Source organism: Grampus griseus (assembly GCF_964374135.1).
Source record: "Grampus griseus genome assembly, chromosome: 8".
Classification (NCBI taxonomy): domain Eukaryota; kingdom Metazoa; phylum Chordata; class Mammalia; order Artiodactyla; family Delphinidae; genus Grampus; species Grampus griseus.
In genome coordinates, this window is record NC_139002.1 from 7,946,404 (window position 1) to 7,968,896 (window position 22,493).

A 22,493-nucleotide genomic window follows, 5' to 3' on the forward strand; every position below is an offset into this window, starting at 1 on the left:
GATGCCTCTTTAAGACCAAGTTGTGTGGTTCAGACGCGGTGTGACGGAGTGTGTTTATCTGACTCTTGGACCCACCTAGCCACACTTTTCAGGTGTAGGCAGCCCAGAAGGAAAACCTGGCTTAATTCAGAGGCCAAATTCTTCCCTCGATCTATGCACGTAACATATTGCAGTGAGCAGACTGGAATGATTTTGATGTGGATAATCTGACCTGACAGTCTTGTCTGCTAGTTCCAGATGAGGACATCTTTCAATACTCTGTGTGTCTGTATGTGTGTATGTGTGTGTGTGCGTGTGTGGTGTGTTCCATCAGTCTTGACAGCCTTCTTTCCCAAACCAAAGTGGGACCCCAGGACCCCCACCCCTCCACTGGCCACGGCTGTTCCTCCAGGTGGCCCAAGCCAGTCTCCAGGCTACAAATGACAGGAGCTCTCAGGGACCACTCAGCAGCTGAAGGGAAGTGATGGGCTCAGAAAAATCATAGAACGTCTATGCCTTGTCTTTCTTAGCACAGTGCGGGGAGAAATAAAGCAGTAATGGCTTGGGAAGGTGGGAGATTAATTGTCTTCTCTGGGCACATTCATTTCATATTCATTGTCACAGTACTGATCGTAATGAAGTTACTTAGTATTCATGCAGATGTCACGTCAAGTTCCTCCATAGATGTTTTACTGTAATTTAGCATAAGTTAATGGATATCTGTATTAAAGTGTTCCCAATTAAGCCAATGGCCTTTCTAGTTTACAGGCCAGATTGGATTGGATAGCCATGAAGTGTAAGCAAACTAAACCTCCCCAGGTCCCAGCTTCAGAGGTCAAACCTGAAATGAGTTTAGCTCCTTCTTGTGTCTGTTCCACAAGAATCCTAGTGGCTCAAATACAGCTTTGTAATTGACTGATCCAGACAGATGAGCTGGAAAGTGGGTGATTGATGGGCCCAATATATTTGAGCAACATCAACACTGGGGAGAATACTAATTACACAAGTCAGGCCAGCCAGCAGAGCGGACACAAGAATAGGGTCAGGATTAGCGAATCGCATCTCCAGCCCACAGAGCCCCGAGACTTGCGGGAACTGTCCTGGGATGCAACTGGTGGTCATTTAGCATCTGTCTTTGAACTCCCCTAGATTAGAAGCTGCCACGTTAGAAATGGCTTATTGCAGTCAGTGGAGGTACTTTTCAAGGCTTTTCAAGGGATTGGGTTCCATTAAAAAAAATACAAACAACTTTTAAATGAGGTTTGGTCAAGCAAAGGAACTTTTTTTTCTTTTTTCCTTTATGCTTACCCAGAAGTAGAAAAAGAAAAGGACCAAAACATTCAAACAGAAATACAAATAGCTGTCTACACCTTCACTGGAGATAGGACTGATTCAGTTAATATATAAGGTTTCTTTTTTTTCAAATGTTATCAAAAGGTCAGAGCCAGTGGCCTTTGAAGGCAAATCTCATCTGACAGAGGTGGCCCTCCAGAGCTTAAGTCTCCAGATCCGTTAGCACTGAAGCGTTTCTTCTGAGTGGGCTTTTGGATGGTTGGAGCCCAGCCAAGTCACAAAGAAACTGTGGACTTTGGCAACACAGCCCAGGACTAAGAGACACCAGCGGGACCAATGGAGATTCCTCACACATTACTTGAGAATCTTAGTTCATCCAACAAGAAATTATTAAATGGCACTCTTCCAGGCCCTGGGGACACAGTGGTGAGCAAAACAGAGCTTACTCATTCTAGAAAAGGAAGTGGGTAATAAGTCCATATCCAGACACTCCGCCTTCTGTCTGCAGAGAGACTGGGAGATGCGTCAGCACCTGGCTCTTCAAGACTGAGGTTCTTTGGAACAGTGGTCCCCTCACAGCAATACCTTTCTCAGCAAGGTTCCTACACTCAATTGATTTCAAGCCCTCAGCCTGGACTTCCGGTCACCAAGGCTGATCCATGATCAGGACTGGCTGTCCTGGCTGCAGGACATGACTGCAGTTATGAGAAAGTATAGGATGAGTCAGGGGAAAATAAAGAAGAGGGAATTATCATTGGACCACGGGGCTATCCTCCCAGGCCATCTACGGCAAGACAGCTGCCCCACATCTGAGTGATTCTGCTTGAATCGACAGTGCCCCCCATCCATACAGTAATTGTTTCTGCTTATGTACACTCTGGGAGCCCAGGCCAGATCCAGCACAGAATATAGGACAACTCTCATAGCTTTGAGAGCCTAGTTGAAAAGGAGAGTTGGTGAAACATTGGAGGAATTTCTGGCTCTCCTAAGGAGATCAACTTTAGTCGCAGCCAGAGAACAGACAAGTAGGTTTTTCCAGCACCAGGAGATGGTGGAATGAAAGAGAAACATGGTGGAGCTTTGGATTCTTTAAGAACAAGAGAGGTGATTCTATTCCCATCTCTCTGGCAGGGTTTTCTTTTAGGAAAATCCTGTCAAGAGGAAGTCACATTACCTAAATGTTCTGAGTTCTCTGATTCCAAAGTGAAGTCGGTTATTGTTCCTGTCCTGAGCTCCCCATTCTCAGGACATTACAATTCTCCCCACACGTTGGAGCAGGTGTAAATTTTGTAAAGATTCTGGAGCTCACTGATCCTGGTACCACACGTGTGCCAATGAAAGTGAACACTGCAAAGCTCAATGCTCTTCATTCCTTGATCTTTAATTCAAGTGTCCCCTTCTTCAGAGCAGCTGTCCCTTTCTGCCCCTGACCCAGATGTCTCTCCTCAGGCTCCCGTGTATCACATGGGGGCATGTATCACACTGTACAGTGATCTCAGTTTAATTCCCAGTCTTCCCACCATCATCTGTGTGTCCCCAAAGCCGGGCTAGGCTTGGCACACTGTAGACACTCTGCAAGTATTATTAAATGAATAACCGGATGGATGGATGGATAGACAGATGTTGGAGTCACTGATTATTAGCTTCTGCTAGCCAAATCTTTCTCCGCACTTCTGTCCTTTTTTAAGTGACCGACCTTCAAAGGTAGCCAGCCTGAGGGAGAAAAATAGGTCCCCATTTTCCAAGTAGGATTTTTATCAGCCCAGACAGCACTAAGCCATATTTTTAATCAGGATTTAGACCTGGTTCTTTTTTTTTTCTTTTCTTTTCTTCCAGGAGTAGGAATTGAAATAAACCCATAGGTAGGATTTGCAAGAGGACAAGCTAGCTAAGTGTGCCTGCTGGTTCTGAGCAAACGGGTAGGCAGAGGCAAGGGTAGACAAACGGGTAGGCAGACAAGAGGCTGAAGAAGAGAAAAGAGGAGGCTGCCCGGAGACTGACCCATATAGTGCTAAACAGGGAATGTGGCATCTGCAGTGGGAACATGAGGCCAAAGGCCATATGAGGAGCAGACATTGTTATAAATGCATCTGGAGCCTTTGCATTCAGAGCAAAACAGAAGAAGTGACAAGAGGGTGGTTGCAACATGATTCACCCATGCTGCCACTGCTAATTACTGAAATTTCCCAGGTAATCTGAAATCAGCCCATATGGAAAACAAAACAGCACACCCATGAGGAAGTTCTGTCCTCCACCCCGGAAAACATGTGCAGCTAAAAATCTTCCTTTAGGCTGGATCTAGGTTTTCCAGACTATAGTGAGGAGGTATCGTGATGCAGCGAGGGATGAGGAGGAAGAGCTGAGTCGTCTTGGGGGGGGGCAATCTCACCACCCTGCCTTCCTCCCCTCCCCTAAGCAGGCTTCAAGGCCGGGGAAATAAGCGGAAGAAGGGAGGTAACCTGGTATTTACGAAGTACCTATCCTCCTAGGTGCTTTGACACATCATCTCTTTTTATCCCTCCGTAATGCAGTGTAATAGGTGTCACTCTCATTGTACCGATGAGGACACAGACTCGATGACATCAAGCGACTTGCCTAAGGTCACACGGTAAGTAGTTAAACCAGGATTCAAATTCAAGCTCAGATGATCTGGACTCCCTGTGGGAGTCACCGCACTGTCACCCCTGTCACCCCACTCTGAGGAGGCACCCCACTGTCACCCCTGTCACCCCACTCTGAGGAGGCACCCCACTGTCACCCCTGTCACCCCACTCTGAGGAGGCACAAAGAGCTCAGCCCGTCCGGCTGAGACCATAAAGAGCAGCAGAGCAAGGACCCCAGGCGGACACTGAGAGTGCTGCAAGAGCGCGCTGTAAGGGGTGTGGAAGCACCACAGACAGTAGTGCTGGGTCCAGGAGGGCGACACGGAAGACCAGAAACCCGCAGAGAAACCGGAGGGCACAGAGATCTGGGAGGCAGGAGGAGGGGCCAACACTCGACATTCTGTTTGTGAGTATAAAAGCGGAGCTGCCACATACCCCGTGGCTTCATACACTTCTCCTGTCAGGGCCCATTCTAAGGTCTGAGCATCACTGAGCCCTCAAGAGGGCAAGTACAGCAAGGGGGAAAGAGGAGGACAACTCACTTCTAGGGCTTCTGGGCTCATATGCCAGGGGGTCCTTACATTCTCCTCACTGATCCTCACAGCTCTCTGAAATGGATACTCTCTCCCAATTAAGCAAAGATGCTTAGCTCAAGAATCAAATAACAACAAGGTCCACATTTATTAAGTACCTAGTACATGCCATACCTGTGTATACCTGTATATCCCTTATCCCATAACTCTATGAATATCTAAGGATAATTCTATTACCATTCCTGTTTTTACAAATGAGAAAGCTGAAATTTGGAGTTTTCTGTGATTTCCCTAAGATCCTAAAAATAATAAGCGGCAGAGCGGAGATGTCTTCCCATCTCTGTCACACGAGGGGGCGGGACTTGAGAGCTGATTTTGACTCAGGGAGATCCGAGTCTCATAGGAAATACATCACTTCCTTCGCTGATCCCTCCCACTTCCTGCAGGCCTGTCGAGCCTTCCCGTGACTTAAAAATAGCCAAGTTATTCACAGAATTCTTTAGTGTTTTCACACTGGGAATGAGAGACCAGGGAGGAGGTCTCAGGGGAGAAGGCAGGGCCTCTCCTTCACCCCTCATGCCTGGGACACACTCAGCTCTTTATAAGGTATTTTCATACCTGTTGGCTCTTCAGACTCTCACAAAAACCTAAGGTAGGTAGAGCAGGTATTTCCATCCCCATTTTACAGATGAGGAAGCTGAGGCCCCAAAAGGTTTTGCAACCTGACCAGATACCCAGTTGGCATTAAAGCCACGTCCTTGGCCTACGTCTCTCTGGCTCCTGACCCAAGACCTCTGCTCTTTCTGACCTGGCAGGGGTGCTCATCCCTGGGACACACAGTGACCAGCTGAGAATGCATCCCAGCCTCTAGCCGTCTCCACACTCCCAGTCCCTTTTCTTCCAGCCATCTCCAGCACCAGGCCTTTGACCACTGTTCAGCCCCAGCCCCACTGTTCCGTGGCCCAGGAGCCTGGAGGTGCTAAGGGCCTTGGAGCCCCTCAGTCACATTGGCCCTTTTAATGAGGAAGCTTCTCTGCTCCTGCTAAGCCTTAATGTAACCCTCAAGTCCAACCTCTGTGGGACCAGGGAGGAAAAAAGTGGGGACAGTGATTTGCTCTGGACCAGGAGGGGATATACCTCTACCTTTGAGACTTAGAGGATTTTTGTTTTTGTTTTATTGTTTTCCAAACCACCACACAACTTTTTTTTTTAATAAGCAGATATTCATTATTTATTTATTTATTTATTTGTTTGTTTATTTATTTCTGGCTGTGTTGGGTCTTCGTTTCTGTGTGAGGGCTTTCTCTAATTGCGGCAAGTGGGGGCCACTCTTCATCGCGGTGCGCGGGCCTCTCACTATCGCGGCCTCTCTTGTTGCGGAGCACAGGCTCCAGACGCGCAGGCTCAGTAGTTGTGGATCACGAGCCTAGTTGCTCCGCGGCATGTGGGATCTTCCCAGACCAGGGCTCGAACCCGTGTCCCCTGCATCGGCAGGCGGATGCTCAGCCACTGCGCCACCAGGGCAGCCCCTGAGACTTAGAGGTTTTTTAAGGCCAATCCTTAAAAGAAAAAGTGTTCGTTGTGCTCAATCTCAGACTTAGCATTATTCCTGATCTAGGAGAAGTTTAGGGTCAAGTAGGGCCCAGAAGCTGGAACTGGCCGCATTTCCTAACCGAGTACAGCAACTAATACTCTGGGCTACATGAGAGGCTGTTCTGGCTTTCTTCCCTGGGTGCACAGACCCTCTCCCCTCTGCTCCCCGTAGAGCAATGAGCCCCTCTTGAAGACCAGAGAGGCAAGAGGTATAATGAAAAGAACACTAACAAGGGCCGCCATACCCAAGAGGGGCCAGACCGGTCGCCCAGGGCTGAGAGTGGCTTTTTTTTGGAAATCTGATTCTTTACTGAACAGGGAGCAAGTGATACTGACTGGGGCTAGAAATGGGGTGTGAGGAGGGCTGGATGAGGGAGACTGTGATCCCCCAACACATTCCTGCCAGGTATACCCAGAGTCAGGCTAACCGAAGACACCTGGTTCCCTTTGGTACTTTTCTGAGAAGAAAGACCCAAGAATCAAGCCTTATTTCCCATGCAAAGCCCCCCAGCCTCTCCAGCCCAGTGGTCTTTCCTCTCAACTCCAGAGTTGTTCCAGCCCAGCCATTTTACCTGCCCTGTGAGCCATCACCTGCTTCACCTTGATTAGGCCCATCCGTGTCCCAGGCATCAGGAGTGAGGCCAGCGTTCACCCAGGCAGGCCAGCAACTACAGTACTGTGACAAGCACAGGCTTGAGTGGAGTCTCCTGGCTTGTGCCTAACCAGCTGTAAAATAGGGAGGAAAGAGGGCACCTTCCTCATTCAATTATTATGAAGACTAAGTGGAATCATTCATGTCAAGTGCTTATCACAGAGTCTGACATAAAGTACATGCTCAGCTGGGAGGACTCACCACTCTCTCTCGGGGAAAGCAAAGTCAGGTCCAAGCCACCCACTTGTTGGCAGAGCAGAATAGGCAACTCATGCAAATCAGCCTTCTACACTGGACCAGAAAAAGAGACTCTTCTCCCTTCAAATAGGCGCCTTGGGGGAAACTAAGCCAGATCACCAAACCAGCTCTCCAGAGCAAGAGGAAAGGGCTCCCGGCGGCCAGGCCTGCTTCACCTGGAGTGGACCGTACTTCAGTCCACTGAAGGAGGCTGGAAACTCATCTGAACAGGGACACTGTGGCAGGAACGTGACTGAACCATGTGAAACAAGGTCTCTGTCGGATACAGCCATCCTTCCTGTCCTTTCCATATCTACGCCGTAGATAAATTGTTAGCACTCGGGTTCTGCCTAAATAAATATATTGCTGGTACAAAAGTATGCTCTGATGGATGATGAAAAAGGAAGACAAGATAGTATGAATTTTACCATCTGAGGAATAATTTCTTAAAACATATTTAGACCCCAAGTGACATAGGAAAAAAAGGATCGGTGAGGGGTTAAGTATATTCCTCACACAGGCAGCCAATCTGCAGCTGAGGAGGCTGAAAGAAAACAGAGAGCAGCCCTTAGCAAGCTGGGAGCTGTCCGAGGTGCTGACAACAACCGTCTGTAGCCTGCGTGCCCAGAGCACCAGGAGGCAGAAAGGCGGGGCTCAGATGAGTAACATGTTTCCCCAGAACTGGCCAGCTGGAGACAGAAGCTGATTCAGAAGGATTAAAAGGGGTATAAAATAGGAAACGTAGAGATTCCTACCTCAGCAGGATGCATCGCCCCGTCACAACACTGCAACAGCAGCTGCGTCCCTGTATTGCCTGTGTGTCCAGGTCAGCTCACACCTGTCATGAAGCAGACAGCTGAGCTGTAGTGCACTGCCCCTGAGTGGACGTACAAGGTACCTGGAAGAAATGGAAGACAAGGGAGGGTCCAGGGAACAACGTGAACAAGGGTTCAAGCAAGTCCTACAAGGGCTCCAGCCAGGTTGGCCGAGGGGCCTGGACATGCTGCTCTCCCCTGTCTCCTGGGACCCACGGCCCGGCACCGCCGTGCCCCTCCACAGGTCTGCTCTGTAGGCAGAACAGAGAAAAAGTGGCACAGGAACGGGGCTGGCAACAGGGAGTGCGGTGAGCAAGAAAGAAGCAGACACAAGAAAGTAACTGCTCAGTGCTGAGAGCATGGGGGGGATGGGGGAGAAGGTAATCTGTGTAATTGCCAATGTGTCAGTCACAATTACTCACCAGCAAGAAAAGTAATAAAGTTTCATTATTCACACCTTACGTGGAACAAGCTATTCAATGCTGCCTCCCTCTGAGCCAAATAATGTGATAATTTTGGAGATCATAACTTAATTGAACAAGGAATTAATAATCTCACATGTGGACATTTTCCTTTCGTGTGTGTGAACCAAATCCCGAGGTTTTCTTCCCATTCGCTGGGCCACAGAGCAGTCAGTCACGGAAGCAAGACGCAGGCAGATTTCTCACCTCAGGGAGAGACCCACAAGGTGAAGTCTCTCTTTGTCTGGGGTTTCTTTAGCCCAGAATATGAGCCTTGGTGAGAGAAATCCAGTTAAATATCCATAAGACACTGCTTGATATTAGTGGTTCTCGAAGTGCATGGTCCCCAGTCCACCAGCACGAGCATCACCTGGGAACCTGTTAGGAATGCAGATTCTTGGGCCTCCCGGACCTCCTAAACCAGACACTCTAGGGTGGGGCCCAGAAATCTGTCTGATAGCCTTCCAGGTGGTTCTGATGCCCAGTAAAATTTGAGAACCACTGTTTTATATAGTCTAGGTGGCCTGGAACCCAAGAATGAGGGGTTTCTGGGAGTCTGGGCAGCCAGCCCTTCCCACAAATGGCTCCAAATCAGAAAGTGATGAAGAAGAAAGTGAGGCATGTTGCACAGACCATAAGACCAGGGGTCAGGGACCCAGGTTTTCATCCAGGATCCCCAACTTGGGGCAAATTACATAACCTCACTGAGCCCGTTCATCTGCAAAATAAGGACAACAATTCCTGCCTCTTCACAAGATTGCTGTGGGCATAAAATGAGCTAATGGATTTGAAAGTGTTGTGAAAACTACAAAGTGCTACACAAAATTGAGGGATTGTTATTGTGTCAATACAGGAAGAGGCTGTGACAGCGTGACACGTACTCCCTTCTGCTACGGATGCAAATCATTTCAGGGTGAACTGGCTCCACCTGCACCGCCTCCTTCCCATGCTTCTCCCTCAGGTTTTCTCGCCTCGTCTCTTTCCAGCTCCCTTTTTGCACACACAGTCATACCTGCTCCGAGCAGAGCCCGTGGAAGTGTGACTTGGGGAAGGGGGAGAGAGGGGATCTGCTCAGGACCTTCTACTTTTACATATGAAGGATTTCTAACTGTCTGTGAATAGAAATATTGTGCTGAGGCTTGAGAGTTCACGTTCTTGCAGCATACTACCTGCTTCAAACCCTGGCTCCACCATTTACCCGCTGTGTGGCCCTCAGCAAGCTGCTTAGTCACTCTTTGACTCAGTTTCCTCCTGTGTAAAATGACAATAATAATAGATCATAGCTGAGGAATTCCCTGGCGGTCCAGTGGTTAGGATTCCACACTTCCACTACAGGGGACGTAGGTTTGATCCCTGGTCAGGGAACTAAGATCCCACATGCTGCGCGGCACAGCCAATCAATCAATCAATCAATCAATCAATAAATACGTCATAGCTGATAGAGACATGTGAGGATGCTCAATAAAGAGCAGAAAGGATGAAGGAATGAACAGATGAATGAGTATTAACTGGATGCACAGACAGGTGAATAAAGAGTGAAAATGAAGTAGCCACTGTGTCATATACGAGAAGAAAGTTCTGTTCCATCTATACAAGCAGAAAGGTCCATTCCATATATATAAGAAGAAAGGTCCATTCCATACTTGGGTGTGGGGAACACTGGGCAGGGGTGGAAGCTGACATTTCAGGCAGGACACGTCAAGGAGAGAGTGCCTGTCTCCCAGTCGGTCAGGGGCCTCAGAGTGGAGTAGAGTGGAGTGGAGTGGAATGGAAAGTGAGGTATGTCAAGGGATAATCAGACCAGCAGTGCGGCTGGTCACAAGGTCAGGTCAAGGGCAGGCTCACCTTTTGGGGCCTCTGTGTGTGATAGCACTAACAGGAGTCCGGGACCTGGTGGGGAAGAACACCAACCCAAACCATCAGGCAAAAAGACCAATCAGGAGTCAAAGAAGAGCTCCTTGACTGGGGGCAGGGCACGCATCTCAAAGTTCACCTGTGTGAGGTGAGGCGAGGCACCTGTAGGAGGAAGCCAGGCAGCTAAGCCAAAATCAGAAACCCTACTCAGGGGCCAGCTCCAGAGAGAGGCAGGGAGGTAAATCATCACTGGATAAGAAGGATCCTGGGGACCTGGCTAAGGGACTGTATCTCAGTGGAGTCCTCTCTAGCTCTGGGTCAATGCCCTACTCACTTTCCAGCAAAATCTTTGAAATGAGTCTTCACAGCCAACAGAGAGCAGATAAAAGATGGAAGGACTGAAAGAGGGAGAGGTTCCCATCAATTACTAGAATACCTGCTTCAATTCTTCGCTAAATATTAGAGAGAGCACGCCCCTTAAATTCTTGTCTAGTTACTCAACTGCAGTGGCCTTATCTATAAATAAGAATAGCACCTGCATAAGACATCTGGGGAGGAATGAACCCCACCCCCACCTTGCCCCATATACACACACACAAAGGGCTTCTATTCCACCCTACACAGACTTTCAGATAAGTTTAAGGACTATCACTGGGTCCTGGGAAGCTAACTCACTACCACTTTTCCAAACCCACTTATCTACCTTGAAATGGGGACCTTTATCATCCACAAAACTTTACATTCTGTTCCATATCAAAGCTGGCATCCCAGGAATAACCTGATGCCAACAGGATCCTTCTGACCATGTGTCCGGTGGGAAGGATGGCCCTGGAAGAGAACAAGGCAAAAAAAAAAAAAAAACAGATGACACACTTGAATGGGGTAATCTGGAGAGAGTTTAATAAAGGGACTGTTTGCAAGACTGTGTTCAGGAAGTAACACAAGAAAAAAAGGGCCTGGGCTAGAAAGAGAGGCGGCCCTTACCGCCCCTGCCTATGGGAACGAGGGGCGGGAGTGTGAGAACCAGGGGTGAGTAGAGGGAGTGGTTAGAGGGAGGGGAGACCGAGGAAAGAGAGCACCTCCTAGAGTAGCCGCCTTAACAAGGAACTGCGAACTCCAGTCAAGAGACAGACCAGCCCCAATGATCTCACAGAGAAAGCTGGAGGAGGAATTGGTTCAACCTTGTTCAACCTCTGATGTCCTGCTGAGGCCTCCTCATCGGCCAGACCCAATCCAAAGCCTATGGCGAGGAAGTCTGCTGATGGAGTCCACACACTTCAGATTCCCAGGGCAAAGGAGCAAACAGGCAGTTACTTTCCAGCACAGCAGTCACTCCATCCCCAGAGAAACAGGGCAAAGCCCTTTCTCACAGCTGCCTTTGCTCCCCACTCCATTTAGCCATTTGGAAAGAAAAGTGTCACGAGTGACCCAAGAAACACCCCTTTGGCCCAGAGGTCCCTCAGCTGGTCCCCGAGCCCTCACCCCAGAGCTTCACCCAGGAAGCTCGGGAGGCTGGAAGCTGCCACTCATTCACAAGCCCGTGTGGATCCCCGCTGCGCTTCCCAGGGTGTGGACACCTGCCTGGCTCCTGCGAGCACAGCCCTGACGCACCCCCACCCACATGCGCGTGTCCCCTGTCAAACCAAGTCTGCGTGGCGGGCCCATGCTAGAGAAGAGCGCTACGTCCCCCAGAGAGCAGCTCAGTAGAAGGACATATGAGACACACACCTTTTGCACAGGCCTGTTCCAGAAGTAAGAAATATGCCTCATGGGTGGGGGGTGGGGGCAGGTGCTAAGGAGGGGCAGAGAGGAAAGGGGAAAACTTAAAAAAAGAGAAGCCTTGGAATTAGAATCTTCATCCTGCCTCCCGCGGCCAGACTTCCTGGCTCTACCCTAGGATGTGCCCTTTAAATGCTCATTACCAGTGATTCACAAATGGTGTGGTTCTGATGCCTCTGCTGAGTCATCAAAGTTTGCCTCCCTGCGACAATTAGACACTTTGACAACATCCTCGGCCGCTCAGATTTTACCCAGGAGCAAGGAGTCCCGACGGGGCAATGAGGAGGGGACTGGCGGCAGGTTGCAGTCTAGACTCCGGGCATCTGAAGACTGGGGGAAGACGGGTGTGCTCAGTATCACACTTCCATCAGAGGCGGGGAGGATGGCCACCAAGTTTCTGTTTTCTGGTAGGGCGAGACAAAGAGGAAACAGATGTGCCCTGCCCCAGGGGAGATGCGGGTGAGCCCTCAGAGGGAGGTCTACAGAGGGTTGTTGGAGGGAATCGTGAGAGCACCCACCACTGCTGTGAGAGCCGTGAGGGTGAGATGTACCGCTTTCCTGCTCCCAGGGCACTTACTAACTGCCCATTGTGCGCTCTCAGGGTCCAGAGTTTAGACATGTGCTCAGAATACAAGGGTGGGAGCAGAGGGGAGGCGCGGGCTGAGTATGTCTACACTGTCACTGGGAGGTGAGCTGCTCCCCCGCCAGAGCCCTGGGTGACGCTCCTACAGCCAGAGGAAGGAGAGTATATTTCCTTCCGAGATCTTCCCATGGAAAGGTGAGGCTGGCTGGGCCTCCAAGGACAGGGAGAAGGTGCTGGCAGGATTAGAGAGGGGAGAGCAAGGGCTCCATGAAATGAGTGATCAGAGGATGCGGCCAGGAAGCCCTGGAAAGACAGGTGAGGTGTGTTCCGAGAAACACCACGGGACTAACCTCGCCTGAGCAAAGAATGCTCCCCGACGTCCCCAGGTTAGAACCATGTTATGGTCTGGTTATGTCATAGTATTGTGGGGTTTTATCCCTCAGAATTTCCATTTTCTCATTAGACCCACTCAACAAGCCTGCAAGGTAGGTAGGGCTGCTACCGTCCCCATTTTTATAAAGGAGCCTGGGCCCTTGTCTTAAGTCCATTTGGGCCGCTATACAACTTACCCCAGACCAACCTTGTGGCTGCAGCCGCAGGCACGGTTCTGCAGGCTGGAAGGCTGAGATTAGGGCGCCAGCGTGGTTGGATTCTCTGTGAAGACCCTGTTCCTGGTCATGGCCTCACATGGCCTTTCCTTGGGCTGTGCAGAGAGATCTTGTCTCTTCCTCTTTTTATAAGGACACTAATCCCATCATGGGGGCTCCACCCTCACGACCTCCTCTAAATCGAATTACCTTCCCAAATTCTACCTCATAATACCATCACAGTGAGGATTACAACTCCAGCCTGCACGTTTGGGGCAGGGGGACACCCAGCCTTGCCAGGTGGTGGGAGAGATAGCGTGAGGATCCAGGCCTCCTGATTCCTGACCACACCGCCACCCACCCTGTCCTGTCGCTACACCAAAGAGAAGAGCCCTCCACTGGGCCCCGCGAGTGCTCTCTGATCATCTGACATCCCTCTCATCCTGCCAACAGCCCCCAAAAAGAACATCCCTCCCCCTTGCCCGGCCGCCAATGCCATCTCCCTCCTCTTGAGCTAATGAGGCAGCAGGCCCCACTCAGTGTCCCAGTGACAGCTGCTAGGAGCATGTTTACGGACGCCAACCGCTGGACCTGACAAGATGTGTTAATTAGGAGATGATGTAGCATGGTAGGACACATCGGCCTCATGGCAGCTGGACGGGCAGCATCAGTCACCATGGAGCCAAGGAGGCTGCCACGACATCCCTAATTAAGGCGAAGCTTGTCCCCCTCACCAAGTGACAGCCCCAGACTTGGTGAAGACGGTACCACTGGTTGTCCCAGCAAGGGCCACCCCGAAGCCTGCCTGACCAATAAGCTTTGGCTACAGGGCTGCCTGTGGGACCACAGACAGGATAACAGTGCTTCCACCAGGCTTCCAAGGCCCTTAGCAATCTGGCTTCAATCCTGCCACTCCTTCTTGTGCCCCCAGTGATTCTAAGCATTGTGCAATCAATCACCTTTCCCAACAGGCCCACTCACACATCTGTGAACTCATTCAGTTCTAAGGCCTGAAATTCTCTGCTCTCCACCTCCTTCTCCTTGTATGGAAATAAAACTAAAACTTAGGGACTTCCCTGGTGGCACAGTGGTTAAGAATCCGCCTGCCAATGCAGTGAACACGGGTTCGAGCCCTGGTCCAGGAAGATCCCACACGCCGCAAAGCAACTAAGCCCGTGCGCCACAACTACTGAGCCCACGTGCCTAGAGCCCGTGCTCCGCAACAAGAGAAACCACCGCAATGAGAAGCTCGTGCACCGCAAGGAAGAGTAGCCCCCGCTCGCCGCAACTAGAGAAAACCCGCGCACAGCAACAGAGACCCAACAGAGCCAAAAATAATAAACTAATTTTTAAAAAGACAAAGAGTTACTTTAAATTTAAAAAAAAACTAAAACTTAGAGGTTCAGCTCAAATACTGCCTTCTTATAAAAGCTTTGCCTCATTCCTTCACACACACGTACAAGTACACACACACACACACACACACACACACACACACACACACCTTCCTTTGAAGGTGGGTTCAAAATTTTTGTTATTCTTTTTTTTTTATTTTTTATTGAAGTAAAGTCGATTTACATTGTTGTGTTAGTTTCAGGTGTACAGCAAAGTGATTCGGTTATATACATATATAACTGAGTATATATGTATATATATATATATATATATATATTCTTTTTCAGATTCTTTTCCCATATAAATTATTACAAAATATTAGGTAGAGTTCCCTGTGCTATACAGTAGGTCCTTGTTGTTTATTTTATATATATAGTAATGTGTATATGTTACTCCCAAATTTCTAATTTATCTCCCCCCCACACCTTTTCCCCTTTGGTAACCATAAGTTTGTTTTCTGTGTCTGTGAGTCTGTTTCCATGTGTAAATAAATTCATTCATATCATTGTCTTAGATTCCACATATAAGTGATATCATGTGATATTTGTCTTGCTCTATCTGACTTACTTAGTATGATAATCTCTAGGTCCATTCTTGTTGCTGCAAATGGCATATTTCATTCTTTTTTATGACTGAGTAGCATTCCATTGTGTATATATACCACATCTTCTTTATCCAAAAAATTGTGTTATTCTTTAATGAGACATCAGCAGGCTGATATGCACCAGTACAGCATTACCAGGGCCAGTTGTTAAAATACTGGAATATTTTCATACTGACAGATAAGGAGCTGCTGGCCCAAGCCCCCTCACCCAAGCTGCTTCTACTATTCCCAGACCCTCTTCCATGGCACCCCTAACTGTCCAGCCCCTAAAGGGTTAATTCTTGGAACAAAGGGTTCTGCTTTAGCCCTGTGGCCTGTGTCCATTCTGATTGGTCAATACACTTGCCCTGTCAGTTATTAAATATTTGAATATTTGAACTGACAGGGCAATACACTTGCCCTGTCAGTTATTAAATATTTGAATATTAAATACCCCACTCATCAGTCTGCAGGACTGATACTCAGTCTACGTCAAAGCAGGGTGTGCTCTTTCTTCCATTAGAATGTCAGTCTCTCTTCCCCTAGGGGTCCATGGTTACACATATGCCCAGGGCCACTGTTTTCAAAGAACTTGGTGGTAAAAAGGCACACACACACACCCTAAAATCCCCAAAATGCTACTGAGTTGAGGCTCTGCTTTTCTGCCTCTAGGTCTCAATTCCACGACGGTCCATCCTTAGACCCAAGGCTGCAGAAATATGTCAGACAGGGCCAATGTATGTGCCCTAAACCCGACTGATGGCTCCCACCCCACAGCTTTCTTTCTGTTCCAGAACACAGTCCCCCATTTGTTGGATAAGCACATAGAGAATACCTACTGTGTGCCCAGAAGTGGGATATAGAAATGAAAGAGGCACATGCCCTCACCACAGAAGTTCAAACTGCACTGTGTATAGACAAGAAAACAAACACAGTACAACAGGAAGGCTGTTATAATAGAGATAAAATAAAGGCTGAGCGGTGTCCTGTGGAGTCTCAGAGGAGGAACTGCTCCTAATTCTGCACAGAGAGGCAGGGGTGGTTCTCAGAGTGGGAGAGAAGAGCTGGCTCTCTTTAAGGATGGGTAGGAATTTCCCAGGCAGCAGATGGGGGAAGATGTTGAAGACACAGGGAATTTCGTGTACAAAATATACAGAGGATACGAGGACACAGAAGGATCAGCAATGACCAGAGTGGCTAGGAACAGGAGGGGCAGGACATCAGCCTGAAGACGGTGGGGGGTGGGGGGTGAGATTGAGGACCGTGCCAACGAGTTTATCCTGTCTGCAGAAGGGGCTGATGGAGGTCTTTATGCCAGGAAGTGACAAGATCAGATTCATCTTGTAGCAAGATAATGTGAGTAACAATATGGAGACTGAATTGGAATGTAGAAAGATTGGGCAGCCTGCAGAATTTGACCGAAATGGGATTTGTTTGTGAGTAATTGATTTCTTACAATTGCTCTGAGGTTTTTTACAGAGCCTTTTTAGAAGGAAATATCACTGTTTCAGGTCATATATTCAAATAGCTTGCATCAGTCTACCTAAAGGTAACTGAGAGTAGACCTGGGTAAGAAATTCTGAGACCTAGATTCTAGCCCAGGCCATGAGTACCTCGTTGTGTGACCTTGAATAAGAAACTTAACCTCTCTAAAAGCAGTCACTGGAATCATACACTTAAAGTAGTCCCGTGCCCAGATCACAGGGCATGGGGTAGGAGCTGCTACCCAGCGCCCCCTGCTGCAGGACTAAAGGCATTAGGTTTCAGTACTATCAGGGGCATGTAGTGCTTCTGGCGGAAGAGGTGGGAAAACCTACCCTATTCTCTGCAACAGGGTAGGGTCTGACTTCCCAGGGCCTGGCAAGCTTTCAAGATAAGAGTGTAGGATACCTGTGCTTTCTAATCATCAGTGACCTTTGTGATGAGTCACTAGGAAATACTGTCATTTCCTAGTGAAATGAACAGTCACCTCTGCTTCACCACCACTACCCTATCCCACCCCAATTCCCAGCATCCTTACCTTGGTAGGTCTTGACAAAGTACAGGCCACCTCCCTAAGCCCTGGATCAGTATCCAAGGGCCCCTTCCGGCAGCCCCGCCCTCATGGTTGGCCTGAAGTCAAGCATCTTGTGGTTGCCCCGCATTACATCATGACAGACGTTATTGATGCCTGGGAATTACTCAGCCCTTTGAAAAATCACAGCCACTATATTTGTCTCCATTAATATCCATGGCAGCACTTCAGTGAATCAATAGGGTACTTAATGCTGAATTACACGACATGCCCAGGCAGTCTGCCTCTGTGGAGCATAATGTCAGATGAAGAGCATGGGAGAGTGTTCCAAGCCCAGTGTGACCACACCCAGACTAGGAAGCGGCTACCTGGCATAAATATGCATGTGTTTATCTGCTAGAAATGAACCACAGATTCTTGGTCTTTCCAATTATAATTGGTTTTTTAAGCATCTGATTGTGCTTTTCTTTCCTTTCTTGTTTAAGTGAATCATGCTTTGTGGTATAAGAAAGACCTGGAGATTGGTTTTTTTCCTACTAGAAATCAGAGAAGAAAAGAATCACCTGTTTAGGGAAAATAACAGATGACCCAGCTGCACAAACGTACCCCCATTCTCTGATCCCCCCCAGTGTTCAGGACAGGGCCAATGTATGTGCCCTAAACCCGACTGATGGCTCTTCTACTATTGATTTGACCCACGGTGCCATTTTCCTCGTTAGTAGCCTGACCTGTCCTCCAGGGATCTCCAAGCTCTACATCACCGTCCATCACCGTCCATCACCAGTGAGGACAGTCCTTCCCAGGCTACGGTTATTGCAGATAAAGGGAAGGGTAGCTCTTCTGTCCTCCTCATTTCAGTGTCTGCCTCTTCGATTCGGACCAGTTCAAGTATATTATTTATTGAATTCAGACAACTGCTCACTTATTTTCTCAATAGGCTAAAATAACTACCTGCCAGCCCCTCCTGAACTGAGGGGAAACAGGGGCATAACTTTTATTGCTGGGTTCAACACAGGCCCCGCTTCACGGCAAAGGACTTTTCCAGTTGGTTGGTTCATTTTCTTGAGGGCCTAGAATTTCACCATACATCTTTGTCTGCTAGACTGATATTTAGTCAGTGACTTTCTCCTTGCCTCCTTTGGCTGCTATGCTCTTTTATTTTAAGAAAGCAAAAGGAATGCCCTGCACACAGCCTAGCCCTGACCCCAGGCACCCTTTCTATCCTTTCTGGCCTATCCCTTAATGCCCCTTTTACCTTCCTTCTCACTCTAGTCTGATTTATCCTTCTTCTTCCTGATTGAAGGTTCACACAGATGCTTGTCTGATCATTCCAGTGGCTGCAAAATCTCATCAGCGCATCAGGCGGCCAACATCACAAAATACCAACGCAGTCCCTTCAAAGACCTTGAAATCATAGTACAGGAGCAACAAACTGAGAAGAGCACATTGGAGGGAGTGCCCATGGAGATGCGAGAGAGTGAAGATGCGTCGTCTTCCCCGCCCCCCGCCCCCGCTTTATCCATTTGCACAGAATCCAGGCTGAGTCCATTTGCTTTGGGGACGCTGCTCCCCGAGGGGCTTGGCTCGTACACTACCAAGGAGGGGGCGTGTTTTCTGGCGAGGCAGACTGCGCATGTGCAGAGAGCCTTGGCTTCCCTTCCACGTGACACATTATTCCATCTTCCACCCTGGAGGTGGGTTTTAGAGAGGGAGAGAGGAAGCAGGCTGTCCCGCTAGCAGGTTTTGGCTATATCACCGTAGACAAATGACTACCTACTTCTGTTTTCTTATCTCTAAACTGGAACAGAGGTTGTCAGGAAGATCAAATGAGATAGTTAGTGGGTAAGACTTTATAAATTATAAATGTGATATAAATGGACTCTGAGAGTCACACTGCCTGGGTTTGAATTCTGCACCCACCTCCCTAGTTGTGTGACCTTGTGCAAAACAACCTCTCAGTGCTTCAGTCTCCTCATTGTAAAGCGGGACCCAGATAGTGCCTGCCTTGTGAGATCTGTTGTACGGATTAAAAGCGGTAATAGAGATGAAGCACTTGCAACAGTTTCTGGCATGTACTTAGCACTCTAGAGAGCGTGGCTGCTGTTATTATTTTCCCCTTTTAGAATTCTACCTCCTGGGAGTCAAGATCTAGCCTCCCCTAAAGTGTAATGAAAGTGCCAAGTTAACCACCTAGGGACCTGATAAGGGTGTGTGAGCTCTTGTGGTGGTCACAGAGGGCACTGATTGCTGTCCTGCCAAGGGGTTAGCAGTAGCGGCCCTTCCTCCAGAGAGACCAGGAGTATCATCACTCAAAAGCCAGACCCCGCTGCGCTCCTTCCACCTTCACCAAGATCCTCGTCCAGAGAACGGAAACTCAAGGTTCAACGTGAGATGAAATACGTCACCACTTTTAACAACATTTAGAAGGTGCCTCCAAAGAAGAGTAATTAAAACAGCACCCAAATTTGTGATCACTTTTTCTCTAAGAACACAGGGTTCTCCACCGGCCGATTTAGCATGTGAACAATTACTGTATGCAGAGTACCTTAAAGACGCAATATGAACCACAACTCCCAAGAGAGGTTAGCAACTATAGCAAAATAGTGACACAGACGCAATCCCAGATATGTCCTCTAATCTGTGCTGAGACCCTGATTCCCACACCTGCCAGCGCCCGGCCAGCACATGGACAGTACCTCAGAGCTGTCTACTCCAGAAAAAACACAACTGACAGCCCCAGGGACTGCAACCCCAGGTCCCCAACTCCGCAGCCAAAAAAAGAGCATTTTCCACCCGTGTTGGACAAGATAATTATCTTCATAAAGTTTAAGAAACATGATAATGGATCTCATCTTATATAGCACATTAAGTTTAGAATTTAGTGCAAGACAGTAAAACAAATCTAAAAATATAAGGCACTACAGTAGAATCAATAGGGATTGTTAGGAGCAGAGTGTTATATCGGAGGCGATAAAGCCTTGGAAATCCAAGAAAACAATGTTCTAGTAAAACTACGATAAATGACTGATTTAATTACTTGGTACGTAAGTTGGTATCTCTATGGGTTTTATAGTTTCATGGGATAAAAAACATGCACATCAGGGATCCATCCAAGATAATTCTTATAAAGAGCATATCCAAGAGTAGTATCATTTTGGCAATTCATGCTTTTAAATAATAGTATATTATTTTCTTCATAGACCTACTTTTAAGCCTCTCACATGCTTTTAAGATTTCACTTACCATTAGATGATCACTCTGAAGTTTCTCAAGTCTTTGAGCACATGAAATTACATCACCCGTGCCCTTCTCCTACTTCATAGAACAGCCAGGCTCGGGAATTCCCACGGGAACTTGATATTCCGAACTCTTTTTTATTTAGCTGGGTATAATTCCAAATGTTGGTTTAGAAAAATAGGAAACCATTTTACCTGAAGTTCTTATCCCCTGTTCAGATAAACCAAATCGAAAGGGGCTCTCCCCATCCCCGCCTCAGAGCTGTTCTGAATAGTCAAACAAAGATTAAACTCTTGATTTAAGTAGCTATATCTGAGCAGTAATTAACATGAACATCAATTTTTTTTTCCTTTGATATGATGTGGTACTGGAATTTAAACCCTGATGAAGGTGCCAAAATTAACTGCAATGGGAAATGAATAATAATTATTTTAAGATGACTTTGCCCTTGGCACTAGCTCACAGTGAGCCCTTTTCCAGACTGTGCTCTGCCCTTAAGAAATCTGCAAGTCAGGCACACAGGTCAGTTCCAAGGATCTATGAGTCCAAGGGGAAAAAAGGAAAAACCTCGGCTCTATGCCCGTGTCTCTATAGGTTCTCACCCCTGTTAGTTGGACACACTCGTCTCTTCCCTAAGAAAAAAGCAGAGGTTGTCTTCTCTGGGTTTGGATGATTTATAAGAAGTTAAGGAAGGAATTTCAAGTGGGGTGTGAGGCAGGAAGAAGACATCGAGACCTGTATAGGCATTTGAAGCAGGAGGGAAGAGGATGAATGTGGAACCAGAGAAGGGACTAATTGTAGCTTCTCCTCAGTGTAAACATCCGTTGATTTAACTTCCTAAGGCAGTGGTTCTCTATTTCTGAGAGCAATGAAAATTTGAGACCTGAATGAAAGCCCCGGGCTCACTTCCCAGAAGCGCGCACACAACACACCTGTGCACACACGTAAGGACACCATTGTGTCTGGGGTGTGTGGACCCATCCAAGGGCCCAGAAGCCCCACATTGAGAACTCCTGTACGCTAAGGACTTAGTCTAATACTCTTACTTAGTGACTGTCCATGGAATTAACAGTACCTCTGAATCCTGGGCTTGTCAAAAGTATGGGTTTTTTAGATCTCATCAAATTTCCCTTTTATGTACGAGCAATATTTTGCAAACGTTAGTTTTCTGCTGCCCTTCTATTTGTCATATCCATTTACCATGTCCATGCCACAGTACAATACCTGTACTACTACTGACAAAGTTTTTCTTCAAACTAACTTATTCTCCAAAAGAATGTTTGATACTGGATACCACATTTCGAAAAGGTCGCGGACATGCAGGCTATGATGGTGCAGATCTGGTGGCACAGCTCCAAGAGGCCCATAGTGAAGGCAATACAACTGCTGGACTGGATACGAAGGAAGGTACCGTTGGAAATATGGCGATACTGCACATAACAGAAAGTTTCCAAGTGAAGCGACAAGTTCTTTTAAGTGCAGCTGAAGCAGCAGAGGTGATTCTACATGTGGACAACATCATCAAGGCAGCACCAAGGAAACGTGTCCCTGATCACCACCCCCGTTAAGCATTCCCATATGCTATTGAGCCCTGGACCAGTTCATAGTAAAGTTGTGTTTGAAAGACTTCAACCTCCTGAAAGAAGACTATAGAATTGAAGTTTACCTGTGACTGTTATATCCTTAAGATTGGACATTTAACTGACCTTCTATCTGAACATGGGTCTAATTTATTTGCTATTTCATTTTCCATAAAATTCAGTTGATTTAAAAGTTCATTTCTCATACTGTGCATCAAAGTAAAAATTTGAACAATTAAAAAAAGAAAAGGGGCTTCCCTGGTGGCGCAGTGGTTGGGAGTCTGCCTGCCGATGCAGGGGACACGGGTTCGTGCCCCGGTCCGGGAAGATCCCACATGCCACGGAGCGGCTGGGCCCGTGAGCCATGGCCGCTGAGCCTGCGCGTCCGGAGCCTGTGCTCGGAAACGGGAGAGGCCACAACAGTGAGAGGCCCGCATACCGCAGAAAAAAATAATAATAATTAATTAATTAAAAAAGAAAAAAAAGAAAAGGTCATGTATAAACAAGAGATCAGCCAATGAAGAATGACCAGGTGAGGAGGAGTCTAGAATCCAAAGTACTAATTGAAATAATAGGGAAAGTTTAGAAAGAACTAAAGGTAAATAAAACAGCTGATAACAAAAATTCCAAGAGGGAAGTAGCCTTGTTTTGGGTTTCGTGTTGGTTTTTGGTGCAGGAGTCATTACTAGAAGAACCAAGTGTGAACAGTAGGAAA

At 47.7% G+C, this 22,493-nt stretch overlaps 1 protein-coding gene across 2 annotated transcripts in view; it reads left to right on the plus strand.

Moving 5' to 3' along the window:
- Positions 1–22,493, plus strand: part of KIRREL3 (kirre like nephrin family adhesion molecule 3) — a gene marked incomplete at its 5' end in the record, with an annotated part of 537,312 nt that overhangs the window by 341,662 nt on the left and 173,157 nt on the right. The gene's annotated exons all lie outside the window — the stretch shown is intronic.